A 19,162-nucleotide genomic window follows, 5' to 3' on the forward strand; every position below is an offset into this window, starting at 1 on the left:
TAAAATTAAATTTGGTGGCTCACACCTTTAATCCCAGCACTCGGGAGGCAGAGTCAGGCAGATCTCTGTGAGTTCCAGGCCAGCCTGGTCTCCAGAGCGAGTGCCAGGATAGGCTCCAAAGCCACACAGAGAAACCCTGTTTCGGAAAAAAAAATACTCAGCCATAGTCTGCATTTTTTCAACAATTTGCACTCTTTTTGTTATAACAACCATGCATGTACTCGATTGTTCATAGATCTCTATAAGTTTGAGAAAATTAACTCATAGTATGCCAATGTTACTTTGGGGTCTCCCTAGCAGAGTGGATCTGCTGAGAGATTCAAAGAAGCTTGTCAACACAGCAAATAGATAAGCAAGTTATTTCTAGGACTGACCAGAAGTGGGCTATGACTGCAACTGGATGATGGCTGGAGCTGACCAGGGGTGGGCTATGGCTGCATCTGGATGGTGGCTGGAGATGACCAGGGGTGGGCAATGACTGCAACTGGATGATGGCTGGAGCTGACCAGGGGTGGGCTATGACTGCATCTGGATGGTGGCTGGAGATGACCAGGGGTGGGCTATGACTGCATCTGGATGGTGGCTGGAGCTGACCAAGGGTGGGCTATGGCTGCATCTGGATGATGGCTGGTGATGAGTTGACTGAGAAGCCACTGAGCGCTATGGCCTCTGGTGACTGGCTGTCATTTCCCCTGGGCACACAGGGGACATACAGAGAAACGATCCTTGGTTACACTGGCTCCTCCCTCCCCCACTCCTATGAAGCAGGTTGGCAGAAGGGACGTTGGGGACCATCTGTCCCAGTTGTCCCTGGAATCCTTCTGGATTGGCTCATTTGCAGTAAGTGTGACACTCCTTTCGTTTGAAAAACAATGCTACGAAGCAGGTTCAAATTCAAGAGACCCAGTAAAGAAAACTGTAGCAAACAGAATTCTTAAAGAAAACTTACAAAAAGGCAGGATAACCAACTGCAGTAAGAAATTTTGGACAAAAGCTATTTGTTGTGAAGAAAATTATTTAAATTCTTCTTCCTTAGCAGCCTCTTGCTGTCCAATTCTGTCCCCCTTAGTTGAAGCCCTCCGGTAGGTGGGGGTGCAGGGGTGTGAGCGGGGCATGTAAGCTGCATTGCTGAATTCAGCACAGTTGGGGTCTAGACACTGAGCATGTACATGTGCTATGGATTGAGTAAGTCTTCAGCAGGACTAAAGATAACATCCTGTCACTAAGAGTATGTACGTCTCCTTTGTGAAATACATAACTTATTGGTTCATGTGTCTTTATACAATGTCTGACCAAGCCAGGGTTTGCCACCAAATGAGTTTGCCACTGACTTAGGCAGAATGCCTTGGTTTTCAGAAATACCTAGATTTTAGAATTGTGTGTAGAGGTTACAGGCCTGTAATAGAAGCTGTTAATTAATCTCTGGGGAGGGAGAAATGTTTTCCTAGTTCGGATATCTAACACCATGAGGACTTGAAGCTATTGCATAAACAATGTAAATAGGCTCACCAACAGGAGTTTCACAAAAAGGGCATTGTTCCAACCAATTCTGCTGAATGGTACTGGATGGGCATCTGGCCTGTCCACCAGACACAGGGTCAGACAAGAGAGGGCAGGGCACAGCCATTTAGGAGGGATGACCTCTGCCCTTCAGGACTCCGACTAAGGGCCAGAGCACAGAGGGTTCGAGTAGGCTTTGCAAGGGGTGACATATGTAGGATGTATTGGACAGAGATCCATCCAGGCTTAAGCTGGACACAGAAGGCACACACCTACAACCTCATCACAGGAAGTGCAGTGTGTGTGTCCCAGGCTTTGCTGCAGCTTTCTGGTCCTGGATGTGTCCTAAGGAATCAGTCTCACCATAGGCTGGTAAAAGATAAGACATTCTGACATGGAAAAATCAAAAGGAACATTCTAGACCATTGCTCCATGCAGATCTGCTTTATCAGAAAGGTAATGTCATCTGGAAACTCCCAGTACACTGTGCTCATTGATGTGATTGGGATTCCCAGGCTCCCAGCAACAGAGGTGTGGGTGGAAGAGCTGGCAGGGACCAACTAGAACCAATCCCCAGTCACAGGCAGGAGAAACTGAACTAGGCCCCACACTGTGAGAAAAGGGAGGACTGTGTCCTGGTTAGTTTTCTGTTGCTGAGGTAAACACTGTGACTAAAATCAACTTGGGGAGACAAGGGTTTATTTCATCCTATACTTCTAGCTAACAGTCCAGCACTGAAGTAAGTCAGGGCAGGAGCTCAAACAGAAGCCATGGAGGAATGCTGCTTACTAGCTTGCTCTTTGGCTGCTTCTTAGCTAGCTTTTTTCCACAACCAGGACCACCTGCCCAAGGGATAGTTCTGCCCACTGTGGGCTGTGCCCTCCTATATAATAAAGATAATTTCTCACAGATATGGATGACTGTAGACCAATTTGATCTGGGCACATCTTCAATCGAGACTTTCTCTTCCCAGGTGACTCTTGGCTGTGTCAAGTTGACAATAAGAACTAAACTAGGACAGAATGGCTGATGGGCCAGCAAACACTGAGGGAGGAGGGAATGGAGAGGATGGGACAGAAATGAGGGAGTTCAATCCCGAGACCCTTGGGGGAGGGGTGGCCAAGGCATGGAGGATGACTACCTTGAGAAGATCCCATGCCTGTGTTATGTGGGACAAAGGCCTGGACTGAGGCTCAAGAGTGGGAAGCTGGCCACCCAGGCTCACGCTGGAACTGTCTCTTCAGCAAGGAGATCCTTGAGAAGTAGCAGCTCTGGTAAGCATGAATGTGAGGAGGGGTGAGGCTGCACCACAGAGAACAGACCCAGGACTCCTGCAAGGCTCCCAGGCTAAGGATAAGGGAGAGCCCACTGCTGGGCCCATGTCCCTGCTCTGCACACACAGTATTGGCCCCCATCTCCACTGTTGTAAACTACCCAAGTCCACCCTGATGATACTGAGCAAGTGTCCCACAGGCAGAGAACATCCAATCCTACAGGCAGCCCCATCTCATAGACCCAATATAAGAGACCTGCTTGTTACGTGTGCTTCGGACCCATGGACTACAAATCACTGAGTTCCTAAGACAGCTTCCTTGGTTTCAAACATCTGTTGAAAAGCTCACAAAATTCAGAAAGAAAAAAAAAATCTTTATTTGCATTTACTAGTATAGGCAGCATTTTCCTGTCTGCCTTCACCCTCAAGTGAATCACTCAGAGGCTTATATTAATTGTAAATGCTCAGGCTTATTACTAATTAGCTCTTCTATTTAAATTATTAACCCATTTCTATTCATCTATTTTTTGCCATGTGGATCATGGCTCTAGCATGTCTTGTTCCCTCAGCAACTGACTGGCATCTCTCCTGACTCTGCCCTTCTCCTTCCCTTTCTTAGTTTGGTTTTTCCACCTAACTTATCTTGCCTATTAGTCAGTCCGCTTCTTTATTAAACTAATCAGAGCATAATTTACATAGTGTACAGGAATACACTGTACAGCATACAGGAAACCAGTAGAGCATACATACTGGTTTCATTTATTACTTGTATTTGGATTTTATGCTATTTTACTTTATTTTATTTTATTGAACCCAGAGCCTTATACCAGCTGGGAAACTGCTTTGCGACTGAGTTGTACCCTCAGCCCTGAGGGATACTACGAGGCACAAAGATGAAGGATTGGGTAGAAGAGACGCAGAGGGCACAGTGCATGGGAGGGACAGGGATCCTCCGTATCTCCCCATCCATCTACCCTCCGGGAGCCTCCAAACCCTGTCCCTGTGGCCTATTTCAGAGGTCTCCTTGTGTAAGCATGGTTGAATACATTGCTGGCCATTAGTGAGCAACTCTGCCTTTCTGCCAACCCCCCACGTCAAGGGTGGGGCTAAGAACTCCCTACCCTCCAGTGTGTGATCCACACTGGCAATCAGTCTCCATCCTGAGGCTGCCTGGGAAACTTGGCCACTAGTCCCCTCATTAGAACACAGAAAAGATGCATCACTTTGTACCTTCTTTAGTGTTGAGGCAATATGTGACAAGAAAGGCAAGAGGACCAACCGTCAGCCAGCTTCCTGTTAGGATGACAGAACGTCTGAGATAACCCACTCCAAAGGTGGAAAAATTGATCTGAGCTCACATTTGCTAGGTTGCAGTTCATGGTTACTTGACCTTGTCGCCTTTGAGCATGTGGCACACAGAACAGGGGGTATGGATAGAAGAAAGTTGTTGACTTCATGGTGGCTGCCAAAGCAGGGACAGGAAGGGGCCTGGGGCCTCAAGGACACATCCCCAGTGAACCAACTTCCTCCTACTAGGTCCCATTTCTTTCTTGTTTTTTTTTTTAATTTTTTAAAAGATTTTATTTATTTATTATGTATACAACATTCTGCTTCCATGTATATCTGCACACCAGAAGAGGGCACCAGATCTCATAACGGATGGTTGTGAGCCAATTTGTGGTTGCTGGGAATCGAACTCAGGACCTCTGGAAGAGCAGTCAGTGCTCTTAACCTCTGAGCCAACTCTCTAGCCCTAGGTCCCATTTCTTAAAGGTCCCACAACTAAGCATAAGCAACCAGCTGGGAGCCACACCTTTGGGGCATCCACAACATCAGAACTACTGCCTCCGCCTTCCCTCATATGGTGCGCACTGTCTGGTGTCTGGAAGGGAAAGGAACATGTCTGGGAGCTGCGCATAGACTGTGCTCAGGAAGAAGCTTCCGTTTCTCTGCTTGGTGGTAGTGGCAGTGGTGGGTGTCCTGGTGTGGCTTTGTCTCTTCATGAGACTCACTCACACCTGGATTTCAAGGAAGGAGTCAGTGACTTGGACAGAACCCTCTTGCTGTTTTACTCATGTGCGAAAACTGCTCTTCTGGCTGAGTTGAAGCCCTGACTTTAGGGGCTTCTCCTCCAGCCAAGATGGCCCAAAATGAGGCAGGAAGTCAGAACCACTCCACGAAAGGAAGAGAGAGGGAGAAAGTGAGGGAACTGGGGCTTCAGCAAGCCCAGACCCTGGCTGGGCCCCACTGTTGGGTCTACATCTGTCTTCAGGTCCTCAAAGTACTGCTCTGTGCCTCTGGTCCAGGCTCTTCACAGGAAAAACGAACCAGTAGAGGCCCTGGGGTGTAAGAAGCCTGTGACAGAGACAATGGGATAAGGTCCTGGATAAAGCCATGCCTGGCTGCTGGGAACCTAGGAACACAGTGGAAGGGAGGCCTTGTTGGGGTTATGGGAGTTGTGCTTTCTCATTTCACATAGCCCCTGAACTGGCCTAGTTCCTACTGTGTGGCCCAGAAGGAAGGATGTAGATTCCAGCCCAGAGGAAGGCAATGAGGCACACCCATCTGGCTGCCACCCACCCTCTGCGGTCACGTGCTTTGCCTGCCAGCCAGAGGTCCACAATGCTGCTTTGTATGGCAGCTGGCTTCAAACACACGTCAATGTCTGGGATAGCCCTGGCTGGCCTGCAGTGCCAGTCCTGGAAGCCAGAAATGCCAGGCTAGAGAGGAAAAGTGCACCCTGCCAACTCCTCCAGGGCCTGGGTCAGGCGCTCTCCAGGAAGCCCATGGGTGGCATCCAGTATCCTTCAGGGAACACCCAGGACCCCCTAGGGCCTATATATAGGAAAGAGTTTGGTACCAGCCCATCAGCTAGCTAACAGGGGCTGCACAACACCCTGGTACCACCACACTGGCCACTTAGCCCAGCAAAAGAGCCATCTTGGGGGTTTCTCCAGAGCTCCCCAGCCCAGGGGAAGGGATGAGAAATAAAAATGACAGTTTTGATAATATTTCATTGTGATGAATGTTTCAAATTTTTATGAGTTTTTTGTTATTTTGTTTTTGGGTTTTTTGTTGTTGGTTTTTTGTTTTTTGATTTATTTATTTATTTGTGTGTGTGTGTGTGTGTGTAAATGAAGAGATAATGGCTAGATGAAGTACTTGTGACAGGCCCTTAATGGGGAGAGGATACATTGTTGATTCTGTTTTTATCCATTTAAAATGTTTAGTTCATGGCTAGCTGGCCACAAATGCACATGCCTTTAATCTCAGGCACTAGAGAGACAGAGGCAGAAGGGTCTATGCATTTTGAAGCCAGCCAAAGTCACATAGTGAGATCCTGTCTCAAAAGAGAAAAAATTCATGAAGACACCCCAATAATAATCCACTGTACTGACTGAGTAGCCTGGGTGTGCCGTGAGAGCAGTCAGGTAAGTCAAAGGGTATCCGGAGTCCATGGCAGGGAGAAGCCTAAAAGATCTGGGCTCCCTAGACACAGTCCATCCTGTAGGGATAGAGATGCTGGTAAGCAGCCAGGCCACCCAGGGCCAGAAGCACCTGCTCAGGTTTTCCTCAGCAGATGGAGGTACCCTGCATTCTCCAGGACTTCGGTTGTCTGGGTGTTGTCTTCAGAGGGATCACTGGGTATAAAGGAGCAGAATGCTTGCCTGACTAAGTCTGATAATTCCACTCCTGGATCTGAAAACATCTGCCTTCCCTGGCCAGTAGGGACTGTGGTGTCTCGTCCAGTCCCATCCCATCCCTCCTCCCCGCCACCCTCCCCCACCCCCAGCCCGCCCCACCACTCCTTGCCTCCTAGGGATAGCTGTTATGTGTACACAGGATAGTCCATCTGCCTGGCTGCCTAGTGGAAAGATCTATCAAGGTCAACTTCACACCACAGGGCTTTAAGGACCCACATCCCCAGATGATCTCACCAGACTAGACACTGATCCCAGAACTCCAAGGCCTTCAGGGGACTCAGAGAAAGTCCTCCTTCCTTCATGGATGTGTTTAAGAAAGGCATCTAGAGGAGGGGCTGTTTCACTTCTTCTATTTGAGGACACAGCAGGAGATCAAACTCAATTTAGAAATGCCCTCATATATTGGTATTTGCTTTTGCCTTGGATTGTATGGAAGTTTGTTTTGTTTTGTTTTAAATGCCAAAGGCCCTTTCTACTTGTACCTCTAGGTTTTTAACCACTTCAGTTCTATGGATAGGATGTGTCCAGACCTGTGGAGACAGGCCTAGCCTGAGTGGCTCCCTACTTCTGAAAAGCGGGGGCTATCATCCCTACTGGGGAAGCCCCGGACCAGGCATGCACCCCCTTCCCTGCCTGGCAAGTTTGGGAGGATAGCAGAACCTTGGTACACATGTACTGGTTGTGAGGATTCCTGCGCTAGGCCCCCAGAGGTTCTTGGTCTAGCAGGAGGCTCCCAGAAGCCTCCCAGGAGGAAACAAAGCAGGCAATCTTAGTCAGGGGTTGCTGGGAGGAGGGATGGAATGAGAGTCTCCCAGAACAGAAAATGGATGCCCCAGTGTGTGGGTCTGAGCCAGTATCCACTCACAAAGATAGAGCATGCCTCTGCAAGTGTTTGCTGCCAGGCTGTTGGGTCACTAGCTCTCTGCACAGCTGTGAGTTCAAATCACCCAGGCACACTTGGCTAAACCTTCAGATCAGGGTCCCAGTATTCATCTCTCGATTTGGCCTTGGCTGGTATAGCTGGGGGAGCATGTGAAGGCTGAGAGAGGCAGCATGGGGCTCATAGGTCAGATCCCTTTGAGCCTGTTTCCTCAGTTGATGCCTGGCACCCAGGAGACAGAGACAAGCAATAGGACAGGCTCTAGACCACCCACTGTATGGCTAGGCCACTGTGATCTGGGCGCCTACAGGCCTTGCTCATATCTCCTCTCTGTGTATCACTACTCAGAGAGGCCCAGAAGCAAGAAGCAATGTGCCTATTTCTAGACTTTGTTGCTATTATGCCACCAAGGCTTTGTGGCAGCAGTGACTTGGGGACTGTCCAGCAACTTACTCCTTCTGCCCCTCTCTAGCCAGAGGCAGAATCCAGTCCATGGGGCAATAAAAAGTGTACTCACAAGGGCATAGAAGCCAAGGAGAAGTGAACTGCCTGTTACTCAGGCTGGTTTGTGCAGGGCTATGAGGGTCTACATAAGCAGATCAAGCTCGTTCTACCAACCTTGGACCAGGGGCACTGAGGCTGGCAAGATCCATCCATCCCCAAAGCCACCGTGAAAGACAGTGTTGAAGCTAAGGCACATAATCTTAAGGTTATAGTTCAGGGATCATTTCTGTAATTCATTACAAAAGGAGTTTCTCTGACTGTAGAACATCAAGACAATGAGGACGAGAGGTAGCGTTCCCTCCAGAGTGTGAAGCCGGCTCTAGGTGTTGCTCTCCTGTGGCTGCCTCTTGGTCGTTCTTCTCTTCTTGTGGGAGAGTGGGAGGGAAGGCAGTTTGAGTGGATTTCTGTCTGCCTTTTGTGGGTACCAAAGCCAGATAAATCCCCAGAATGTAACTGTTGTCATTTAGTGTTTGTTTAAAGATTTCGATTTGTTCCTATTTATTTATTTATTTTTACCTTTTTGTTTTTGTTTTCTTTTGGTTTTTCAAGACAGGGTTTCTCTGTGTAGTTCTGGCTGTCCTGGAACTCTATAACTGATAGAGATCCACCTGCCTCTGCCTCCCCCACCCCCCAGTGTTGGGATTAAAGGTGTACACCACCACCGCCCCGCATTTATTTAAAGAGTTTTGAAAGTGGCCGGGCGGTGGTGGCTTACTCAGGAGGCACAAGCAGGTAGATCTCTGTGAGTTTGAGACCAGCCTGGTCTACAACCTCAAAGCCACAGAGAAACCCTGTCTCAAAACAAACAAACAAAAAGTTTTGAAAGTTGTCTGCAGGTTTTTTATACTAGGAGCTTTATTTGAGGATTTGGGAACAATTTGTGTTTTTATTGTTGATATTTTGTTTTGTTTAGTGATTAGACTTTGATATATGTGGTTAATAAAGATTTGTTATTATTATTTACAATTTATTGTTGATGTATTTGCCTGAATGTACGTCTGTGTATCACAAGCATACCTAGTGCCTGTGGGGGCCAGGAGAAAGCATCAGATTCCTGGAACTGGAGCTATAGATGGTTGTGAGCAGCCACGTGATCGCTGGGAATTGAACCTGGGTTTTCTGCAAAAGCAACAAGTGCTTTTAATTGCTGAGCTTCTCTACAGTCCCAGAAACATCTTCAAGCAGGTTTCATTGAATAGCATTTGATTCTAAATAGCATGTGTGCAATTCTCATCATACTTTTGTCATTTGGCTGGGGAAGGGTTTTGGTTTGCTCAAGAATAGTGGCAGCAGGGGTGTGTGTGTGTGTGTGGCGGGGTGCTGTTAATTGTTGTATAGTAAAAAGGAGGCAATCCCCAGGCAAGACTTGGGCAGCCCTTGCCTTCTCTTACCACAGAGGGACAATGATGCCCCCAGCCCAGAACCCCAAGCAACAGGAAGGTGACAGGAAGAGGGGCTGCCACCAGCTGTGGGGGGAGATGGTCTCAAGATTCCTCGGAAGCCTTGCAGCTCCCCTGGGCTCTGGGCTCCTGCACAGGAGATGCAGCCAGTCCAGTAAAGGTCTGATGCCATAGGCAAGCACAAATGAATGCCGAACCTTCCTTCACAGGGACAGCCCTTATCGGTGCTGAGCACCATGACCATGTCTATCCATCATAACTGATGTCTAAAGAGATACCTGCTCAGTGCCATGGGTGGAGGTTGCTGTTCCCTGTTTGCTGCCTGGAGACCCTTTCTGCTTTGAACAGATCAGGAGGCTACCGTGAGTTCAGAAGCAAGCAGTTGCCAGCTCTGGAAGGTGGGGTGAGGAAGGAGCAAGGGATGGCAGGGGATTGAAAAGCAGGTGGGCAGCATACCTGTGGATAACTTAACCAAGCTGCCCATATCAGTAGTCCTCTGGACCAAATGAAATCCAGCTGTCTCCTGTCATTATTTACTTGTTATCTACTAGGTGCTTGATGAGAGAAATTTTGGCCTTTGGTAGGCATCTGTGATTAGGGAGATTGTAAAAAAAAAAAAAAAAAAAAAAAAAAAAAAAAAAAAGCACCTAAGCAGCCACTTGGATCAGTCACAAGAGGCTGGCAGCCTTGTGTTTGTAGATGCCTGTGGTCACTTCAAAGCTGTTCCTGGCCTTTCTCTGTCTCCTCAAGTCGCACCATGCGACTTGCCATGTTCTCATTCTGCAGGTGGGAGACTAAGGCCAGGCTGTCCCTGTGCCTCAAATACAAAGGTGCCAACAAAGGCCCTGCTGGGGGTGGTCTGCAGCCTCTTCCTGTACTCTGGGTACTCCACTGGCTGAAAATTACAACTGCCTGCTGTTGTCATGGTGACTGGTCCTGTGATTCCATCCTACAGTCCTGTGTGCCCATGGCACCCAAGGCAGCCTATTTCTGCAGGAAAGAGAACTTCTGGGTTGAGGGAAGGGCTGGTACCATAGCCCACCACTTCCTAGGCCACTGGCCCCTCTGCAAAAAAAAAAAAAAAAAAAAAAAAAAAAAAAAAAGGCTGCCAAGACCCTTAAGTGTTGGCTGCTGGCTTTTTCACAGATAGTTGGCCTGTGCTCACCTTCCAGCTCCACGGGAGGCCAGCCCCTTGTAGCAGGACAGAGAGGACAGAGTGCCTGGCTCCTGTTCGACTGCAGAACAATCTGTTACACGGGTACACAACCAGCATCCATTTAACCCAGCCCTGTCGATGTGCAGTTGGGCCCTTTCCAATCTCTGGCTGTTACAAACAAATCTGCAGAGAATAACCTCAAACATATGTCACTTTGCACATGTGAGAATATTTGTAGAATAAATTCCTAGAAGTAACATTACTGGGAAATGAGTGTGTGTGCCATGTGGCAAGTATGAGCCAAGCAACAAACCCAACGTTTGGTCTGGACTATTTTATTTCAGTTCACTGTGGCCCTAAAACAGGGGCCATTCCTATCCTGGTTCACAGACACGTAAATGCAGGCCCAAAGAAATTTGGGAACTTGCAATTCACTGCCTAGGCCAGTGTCATGGGACAAGGAGAAAACCTGCAGCTCCCCTGTGGATGCATGGGCCTGACCAGGCCAGTAGACACTGGCTGAAGGACCCCAGTCCCCTCCCCTCATTACTCAAATCCCATTCAAGCTTTGCCTGCCCAGGAGCCCTAGACTAGCCATCCTCAGAAGCCCAGGCTTCATGCATCCTGGTACTGGCCCCCCAACCTGGTCACAGAGTCCCTTTGCTCATGAGCTACAAGATGCTGTCCTTGGCCTAAGCCACCTGCACTATTCAGGGTGCCATCTTTTGGTCTTGACTTTCTTTCTTGGGTCCTGTTTCCTTCTAGTAAGGCCTTGGGTTCACAGAAAGTCAGAGCAGAACAGCATGGCAGCAGGCCCTGGGGAGGACAATAGGAGAGGCTAAACCAGCTCTGGGACCCAGGAAAGCCGACTGGCTTCATCTGAATCACAAAAAGGTTAGCATGCAGGCAGAGGGGGCTGCTATGCTCCGCCCTCATTTGCATGACAAAAGTGATTGCCCAACGGCTCTCCAGGGCTTTGTTGTGATCTGGCAGCTTGCACCAGCACAGCCATGAGAATTGTTCCCCAGCACAGGTCGTTCCCTGGCTCCAAAGCCACCCCAGTGACAAAGCCACATTGTAAGGCCTGCAGCAGCTGCCAGCACCTGCTCCCAGCCCACTGCTGTCCAGGGCTCCCGCCCAGTACCCACTACCCTCACTAAGGCTCAAACTTCACGATCATGGTGTCACCCAGAAGACAGTGATGATAAAGGAATCTTGCCTTGTCCCCCAAGGGCCTGAGAGTTGGCTCTGGCTAAGTAATGCTAAGGTCTCCAAGGTCACCAGTGACAAACAGTGATCCTTGTCTTAGGAGAGGATAGAAAACTGTACGTTACAGGTATGCTAGGCCACTCCAGGGCATCGTTTTCTCCTAGTGACTGCTTCTAGGCTTTTCACTTGGGAAAATGGACTCAGAGTAGCTCCCCAACAGGCATCAGCCAGCAAACCAGAGTTCCAGGGGCTCACACCCTGGGCATGCTGCCAAGGCCAATTGCCCCTTTCCTTTACCAGAGCATCTCGACCTGCTCTCCCCCTCCTTCCCAGCTGTCTCCCTCAATGGGCAAGCACATGACCCCTCTGCCCTTGCCAAGGGCCTTGGGCAGACATCACCTTCCTCTCTCCGTGCTGCCCTCTGGCTGAGCTTCCCACCCCTGAGTGGACCTTATTGGTTCTAGGCTATTCTGGCCACCACCTCCAAACACACCCAAATTCCCTTGTCCTCTGTAAACACAAAAGCTCTGTGAGGCCCCTGCTCACATTTCACCCTTCCTCAGAAGTCCTTGCTGAGTGCCACCTCTCTGTGTGCACTCCTCCGTCCTGGCACTGTGCATTTTGGCACTGGGACAGCCTGGAAGTCATGCTTTAGTGCCTACAATCAGCCAACACCCATGGACCTAAATTGCTTTAGACTATATTCCACAAGAGAAGCTTGCAGCCAGCCACTCTGACTTGTGGGAGACATATTTGACCATTTCTGGGGCTTCAGACCACCTGGAGGGGTACAGGGTTGTGCTAGTCACAGTGTACTGTATACTCATAGGTCCCTCTTGAGGCCTTGACAAAGACATGAACTGTGCAGAGGGACCCTTGCCAGGGGAAAGTGAGGGACAGGGGGTTGTGCCTTAAACCTGGAAACAGCTGGGTAGAGTGGTTTCTCATCAGAGCAGAGGTCTGCTCTTATAGGGCATAGCTAACCTTCGAATCCTCAAGGGAGGCCCCTTTTCCTCTTTGCATAGGTTTCTACTGGGACCCCTTTACCTCCAAACCTAGCTGAGGAAGTTGAGAAGTCTATTATAACAACTCCCCCGTACCCCTTGCGAGTACCCAGGAGCAAACAGATCCTGGAAGAAGAACCGAGGCAGAGCCCCTAAGGGATTGTACCAAGCCAGGGTGAAACCAAGCAGGACATAACACTGGAATGTATCCACCATGCAGGTAGGGAATGAAACTGAGCCCAGGCCTCCAGAGAATCAGCCTTAGTGTTAGGAATGAAGAATAATGGGTTGGGAGGGCCAGTGATGAGTCCCGTCTGCTCTGGGACCAGGAGGATCACGGTCCAGGGGCAGGTGATAGATGGCGGGCAGATGGGGAATCAGAGACCTGTAGACATGATTCATACTGAAAGTTTTTTTTTGGGGGGGGGTAAGGAAAGAGGTAAAGAGAATCAGAGACAGAGAGTGGACAGAAGAGAAGAGGGAGACAGAAAAAGTCTGCCCAGAGAAACAGCGGGAGAAGAGAGCATAAATGGGCAGGGGTCTTTCTTTTACAGGGGTCCTTTGCACCTGCGTGCAGACTGCTTAGCCAGGGAACCCTTGGCTGACCAGGTACTGCCTGAGTGCATTCTGCTAAGTGAAGTGATGGGCAGGCCAGCATAATGCCTGAATCCTTACACTTATCCTCTCCCGGAGGGGACCAGATGCAAGAAAGGTAATGTGGGTGGACCCAAGGAGAAGCTGGAGGTGGATGAGCTGGGACAGTACAGGGAAGGGAAGGCCGGGTCATCATGGGCCTCACCATGGGCCTCAGTGCCACAGCCAAACAGGCTTGCCAGCCTGGATGTACCTGTAGGAAAACTCAGTGTTATCAGGAAAAGATGCAATCCTGCTGTTAGAGAAGGGAAGACCAGAGCCAGTCCTTTAGGGCCAGAAGAAACCTTCCTTCCTCTGTGAGGGGGCCTGTGCAGTCTAGCCCCTCATTCAGGTTCACAGTGGACTTGCAACCCTCTCAGGAGTCTGGCCCAGGAGCCTTTAAGCCTCTGTTCCTCCTCACCAGAGCGGTGTGCAGGCAAGGCAGTTAGTTAGTCAAACCTTCAAGAGTACCAGCTACCTACGGGAGTTCTCTAAATAGTGCCATTGTCCCACAGCCAGCATAAGAAAGTGGGGAGCGTAAGAGGACCCCCCATGGTGGCTGATGTGGTAGGTGCCATAGGCATTCTCCCAGGCTCACATTCCACTCTCTGGTCCTGGCATTCTGGTGTAGCAGGTGCTCACCACAGCCAACAGGAAGCTGAGGTCTCTGGTAAATCTGCTGCTTGGGGTCAGGGCAGGCCATCTGCTTCATCCACATACCTGGTTTCTGACTTTCACTGCAAGCCCTGAGCCATGGCAAGCACCTCCTGAGCAGAAAGCCAAACTCTGGATGGTAGAGTAGCAATGAGAAACTTCTAGCCCAAGGAGAGCCCCCTCCAGAGACTGGATAACAGGAGAGCCTGTTTCTGCCCATGTTGTTACCTGCAGCCCAATGGGAGTCCCTGGTTCTTTAAAAGACAGTAGACTATATGTATGATTTGCAGCTTAAAACTGTATGTGTGTGTGTGTGTGTGTGTGTGTGTGAGAGAGAGAGAGAGAGAGAGAGAGAGAGAGAGAGAGAGAGAGAGAGAGAGAGTCCAGAGCCATGAACATAGTAGGCAAGCACTAAGCTAAAGTTCTCATAGTGTTTGTAACAGATAAACTTCGTGACAATTAGTTTTGATCATCAATTTGACACAATCTAGAACCACCTAGGAAGAACAGAATGTCAACAAAGAACTGTCTAGATTAGGTTGGCCTGTTACCTGAGGTAGGAGGACTCACCCTGAACTTGGCAGCACCATTTCCTGGACTGAGCCCTTCACTGAATGACAGCAGAGAGCAGCTGAGCACACTGAGCTGGCATCCATGAAAATAAACAAAAACAAATAAACAAATTTTTAAAAACCCACTGTTCTCTGTTTTATACAGTGGATGTGACTAACTGCTTTAACTTCCTCCCATCGTGATGTCCCTGCATTGATGGACTGCACCATGGAACTGAGTCCAATAAATTCTTTCCCCCTAAGTTGCTTTTGTTAGGGTGTTTTATCACAGCAGCAGGAGGCAAAGCTAAAACCAACTTGCAATCAGAGTGGAGCTCCAACAGAGGCCCTAGCATGGCCCCATTGTGTCATCAAAACAGGCTCCTTCCTATATTCCTTCGCTATATTCCTGCGGCATAGGGGTTTAGGTGACTGGGTTGCTGTAACAAAATGCGATAGACTATGTGGTTCGAGCAACAGATGTTTATGTCTCACAGTTCTGGAGCCTCAGAAGACTGAGAAATCCAAGGCCAAGGTGTGAGTAGACCAGTCAGTTCTACAGACTGCCTCTCAGCTGATAGCTGTCCTGCTTACTCTTATGTGGAAGAGACACAGTCACATTCCTGTCCCCTTTCTTTTTCTCTCTCTCTTGACAAAGGCACAGACCCCATCATGTTGACTCCACCTTCAAGACATGATCACTCCTCTCAGTCAAAGGGCCCCTCTCCTAATACTGCCATACATTTAAGCTTGGGGGAGTCAGTCTAGTCTGTAGCTATTTGGAAGAGTGCTAGTCCATCCATGGGGTCATTGTAAAAACCAGATGGGCCCCAAAAGCCAAGTGCTTAGTGTCATCATTAGGCAGATACAGGGGACAATCAGGATCCTCCAGACACATGCCCAGTGTGTGCCCTATCATTCAGGTGCACCCTAGCTCAGGATGGTCATTCCTGCCTTGAAAGGATGGGATGGTCCTAGCATGAAGTCTGGGGAAAAGAGACTCAGGCACCTTGATGTGTTTATCTAATTATTCTTTTTTGTTTTCTTTTGTTTTTCGAGACAGGGTTACTCTGTATATCTCTGGCTGTCCTGGCACTTTCTCTGTAGACCAGGCTGGCCTCAAACTCACAGAGATCCACCTGCCTCTGCCTCCCAAGTGTTGGTATTAAAGATGTGTCCCACCACTGCCTGTCCTAATTATTCTTTATCAATAAAAGAAATCAGGAGTCAGATATTGGGAGTAGGAACCTGAATGATCAGAGAAGCCAAGAAACAGCCAGTCACTTCTCTCTTCTGTTCCTCCATCCAAAAGGGCCAAGATCCTCTCTAAGACCCGCCTTACTACTTCCTCAGTCCTCTAAAACCTCTATGGTTAATTTTGGTCAACTAGTGGCTAGCTCCACCCTCTGATTCAAAACAAACTTTATTGTCAAAGTGGAATAAAAATATCACATAACAGTACCTTGGGGGCTGATACCTAGGGTCAGCCCTGCTCCTGGCTCCATCTCTTCCAGATCTACAGACCCTAGTTAAGCTCTACTCTTATAATGGACTTGTGGGGTTCAGTTTTAGCTCTTTCTGCTGGCCTTTCAGTCTTTCAGGGACAGATCCCTGGTGGACATTGGCGCTGCCAGTGGTTCTCACAGGAAGATCCCCACCCCCAAGGATCCTACTAAGCAGATGAGCCAGACAGGCTATGCAGAGAGGCTTTCAATTCCTATCTGTTGAGGAGAACCATGGGTGGATAGCAACTAGCAGGATCAAGGAACATCCTTGGCCTTCCTAGGGGCTGCTCAAGGGCACCCAAGCCGCAGTTCAGGGTGCAGCTGGTCCCAGTCGGATGACTTTGACAATCCGATGTCAGCATCCTGAGCCAGTGTTGTCTTCTGTTGGGCTGTCACAGATGACTCTCCTCTTTTGGTATCTGGAAGGACTCCTCTGCATGTTGCTGGGCCAGCCATTGTGGAGGGTGGTTCCCCAGCCCAAACAGTCTTTAGGCTGTCATGGTTCCAGCACGAGGGGAACCTTGCATCAAGGACCTTGGCAGATTCCATGGCAGGTGAGGGTGATGGGGGGTGGGGGGAGGAGGCAAACATGCCAGGCAGACAGAGCTTAAGTGAGAAGTTTTATTAGAAAGGGAAGGGGGAAGGAAAGAGAAAAGAGTTAAAGAGACACAGAGACAGAGCAGAAGAGAAGAGGGAGACAGGAAAAGTCCTGTCAAGAGAGAGGAGCTGCAAAGAGAGCAGCCAGCAAAGAGAGCGGGGAGGAAAAGAGTGGAAAGAGAGTGTAAGTGGATGGGGTCTTTCTTTAAAGGGGTCCTTTGCACCTGGGCTGACCAGGCTACTGCCAGAGTGCATTCTGCCAGGTGACAGGGGCAGGCCAGCATATTGTCTAAATCTTTACACCAGCCAGTGTCACAACTACAGGCTCCTGAGAGACCCCAGTTTCCTCTCATCTTCCAGTTTAGCCACTTCCAAATCCACAGCAAGCAAGGTGCTAGTGACTGCTGTGATTTCAAGCCACTGGCTCCTGGGACTTTTGTTATGCCACAGTACCAGCATGCAATTAGCAGTGTTCACTGTGTGTAAGGCAGCATGGGCTGGAGGAAAGAGCAGCAGACAGAGAAGACAGTTCCTTTCCGAAGATAGTTGGCACTTCTAGGCCTTTTGAGTTTTTAAATGTATTTCAAATTAAATGATGCTATGGGAAGGATGTGATTTGAGAGTGTCAGAGGGGTCAGGTCTACAATAGGCACAGTACCTGATCTGTGTGGCCCTCAGTTCCATTAGCTAAGAGCCTTCTTAGTCCCTGGCCTTAGGGAGGGGGAGTCCAGGGCCCAGCAATGCTTCATCTCCACAGACCAGTAGCTCCAAGGCTCAGCCCCTCTGTTTCGGGTCCATGGCAGGAATTTTCTCTGGACTTAGATGCTGTAGCTGGAAGTCAGTTCTCATTGCTCTCCAGTTACCTGAAACTCAATTAACTCTGCTTCCTGATTGTCTCCAGCCCCCCTCCCCTATCCTTGGGGGAAAGCTTGTACCCTCCACCTTAGCCCATTAAGGGTCTTGATTGTGTGACTCCCTATTTTACATATGAAAGATGCTTCATACCTCCGACCAAACAGAAAGCTTTTCACCAACTGCCAGAGAGCCAACCTCAACTAGTACTGTAGTTTGGAAATAGTTTAAAAACAGCTGATTTCATGATAAAGTCAGGCCCAATAACTGCTAACTCCCTCAGTGTTCTGCCCATAGCAACAGGCAGTGTGGAGGACCTGAAGAGAGGGAGGCATTGTTCAGTCCCCATGCTGACAGGTAGGATGCCTTGCCCAGGCTGCAAGGGTTCAACAGTCCCCAACCATTGCATTTGCTGAATCTCCATGCCACCAGATAAGGTGTCAGCAGCTACTCACCTCTGCTCTAACAAGGAAACTGTTCCCTTTGTGTCTGCTGGCTGAACCGGCTGCTATAGCCAGATGTATAGTCCTAGGAGCCACAGAAAGTACCAAGGGACAGAGCCTACAGAAACCCAAAAGTTCTTCAAGAACAGGGTTCCTCATTAGACAGGGCCCTCTATTTGATATACCTTGTGATTTGACATACACCATGCCCATTTGACACACATTCACATCAGTTAACCAGTTCTGTGAGACAGCGTGAGGGCTCCATGATAAAGCCAAGGGACTCTAGAACCAGTTTAGGATCTGCCTCTTGCTGTGTGTAGCTAGCTTCCCAGAAGTCTTGGCCAGTTTTTGCACCGATGTACTGGGAGGGAACTGTTCTTATGTGTCTTTGAACAGCACATGGGCTGGGCTTGCTATGGTTGACCTTAGGCTTGGCAAGAATTGGAGTCAAAAGCACAAAATGCAGCATTTGACCCTGGCACCCACCCAAGGCAGAGAATTACATGTCATGAGTGTCAGATGACCAAGGAGTGGGAGGGGACACACACACAAGAAGAAAGCATTGTCACTGAGACCAAGCTCTCTGGGACAGTGACTAAAGGGTGGGCGGTCAATGTCAGTGCCAGGCTGGGGAGTGGGGGCCATCTATTCCTCGGCAATGGGGCTAAGCCATCCCCAATGCTCCTGTCACACTACAGCAGACACTGTCAGTGTCACCCAGTGTTCTGATGGCTCCATCTCAGGAGCACTTCTGGTTTTACTCATTTCCCCTGTAAATACACACCAGATGTTAAGCCGGTTTTCATCATGACAACTCGATGAGTTGTTTTGCACTCTGCAAAAGCAGGGAGAAAGGACATGAGAATAGATTTCTAGAGGCTCCCCAGGGAGTAACAGCTCAGTCTGGTCCCTCTTTACATGTCAACCTGTTAGCCACTAGGTGGACAACATGTTCCTCAGCCAACAGGCTAGTTCTGAAATGGCCAGATTTGGGGGTGGCAACACCTTTGGGGCCCTCTATGGGCAACACTTTAATATCATTGAGAGTAACTCTGAAGAGAGGCAGAGGAGGGGAGAGCCTATGAGAAACACCAAAGCTAATGAGTGAGCCCCAGGCACAGGATGTTAGCTGAGGTGCCAGTCATAAGCTAACCCAGTCACCTCTGCCCCAGGTTATGGAATGAAACAAAAATAGCTGGGCGGTGGTGGCACACACCTTTAATCCTAGCACTCAGGAGGCAGAGGCAGAGGCAGGTGGGTCTCTCTGAGTTTGAGGACAGCCTGGTCTACAAAT

At 49.1% G+C, this 19,162-nt stretch overlaps 1 pseudogene; it reads left to right on the top strand.

Annotated features, from left to right (window-relative positions):
* Positions 1-8,063: 8,063 nt before the first annotated feature.
* LOC113834930 lies at positions 8,064-8,262 on the top strand (annotated as a pseudogene).
* The last annotated feature ends 10,900 nt before the right edge of the window (positions 8,263-19,162 follow it).

The sequence above is a fragment of the Cricetulus griseus genome, chromosome 3 (genome assembly GCF_003668045.3).
Source record: "Cricetulus griseus strain 17A/GY chromosome 3, alternate assembly CriGri-PICRH-1.0, whole genome shotgun sequence".
Taxonomy (NCBI): Eukaryota; Metazoa; Chordata; class Mammalia; order Rodentia; family Cricetidae; genus Cricetulus; species Cricetulus griseus.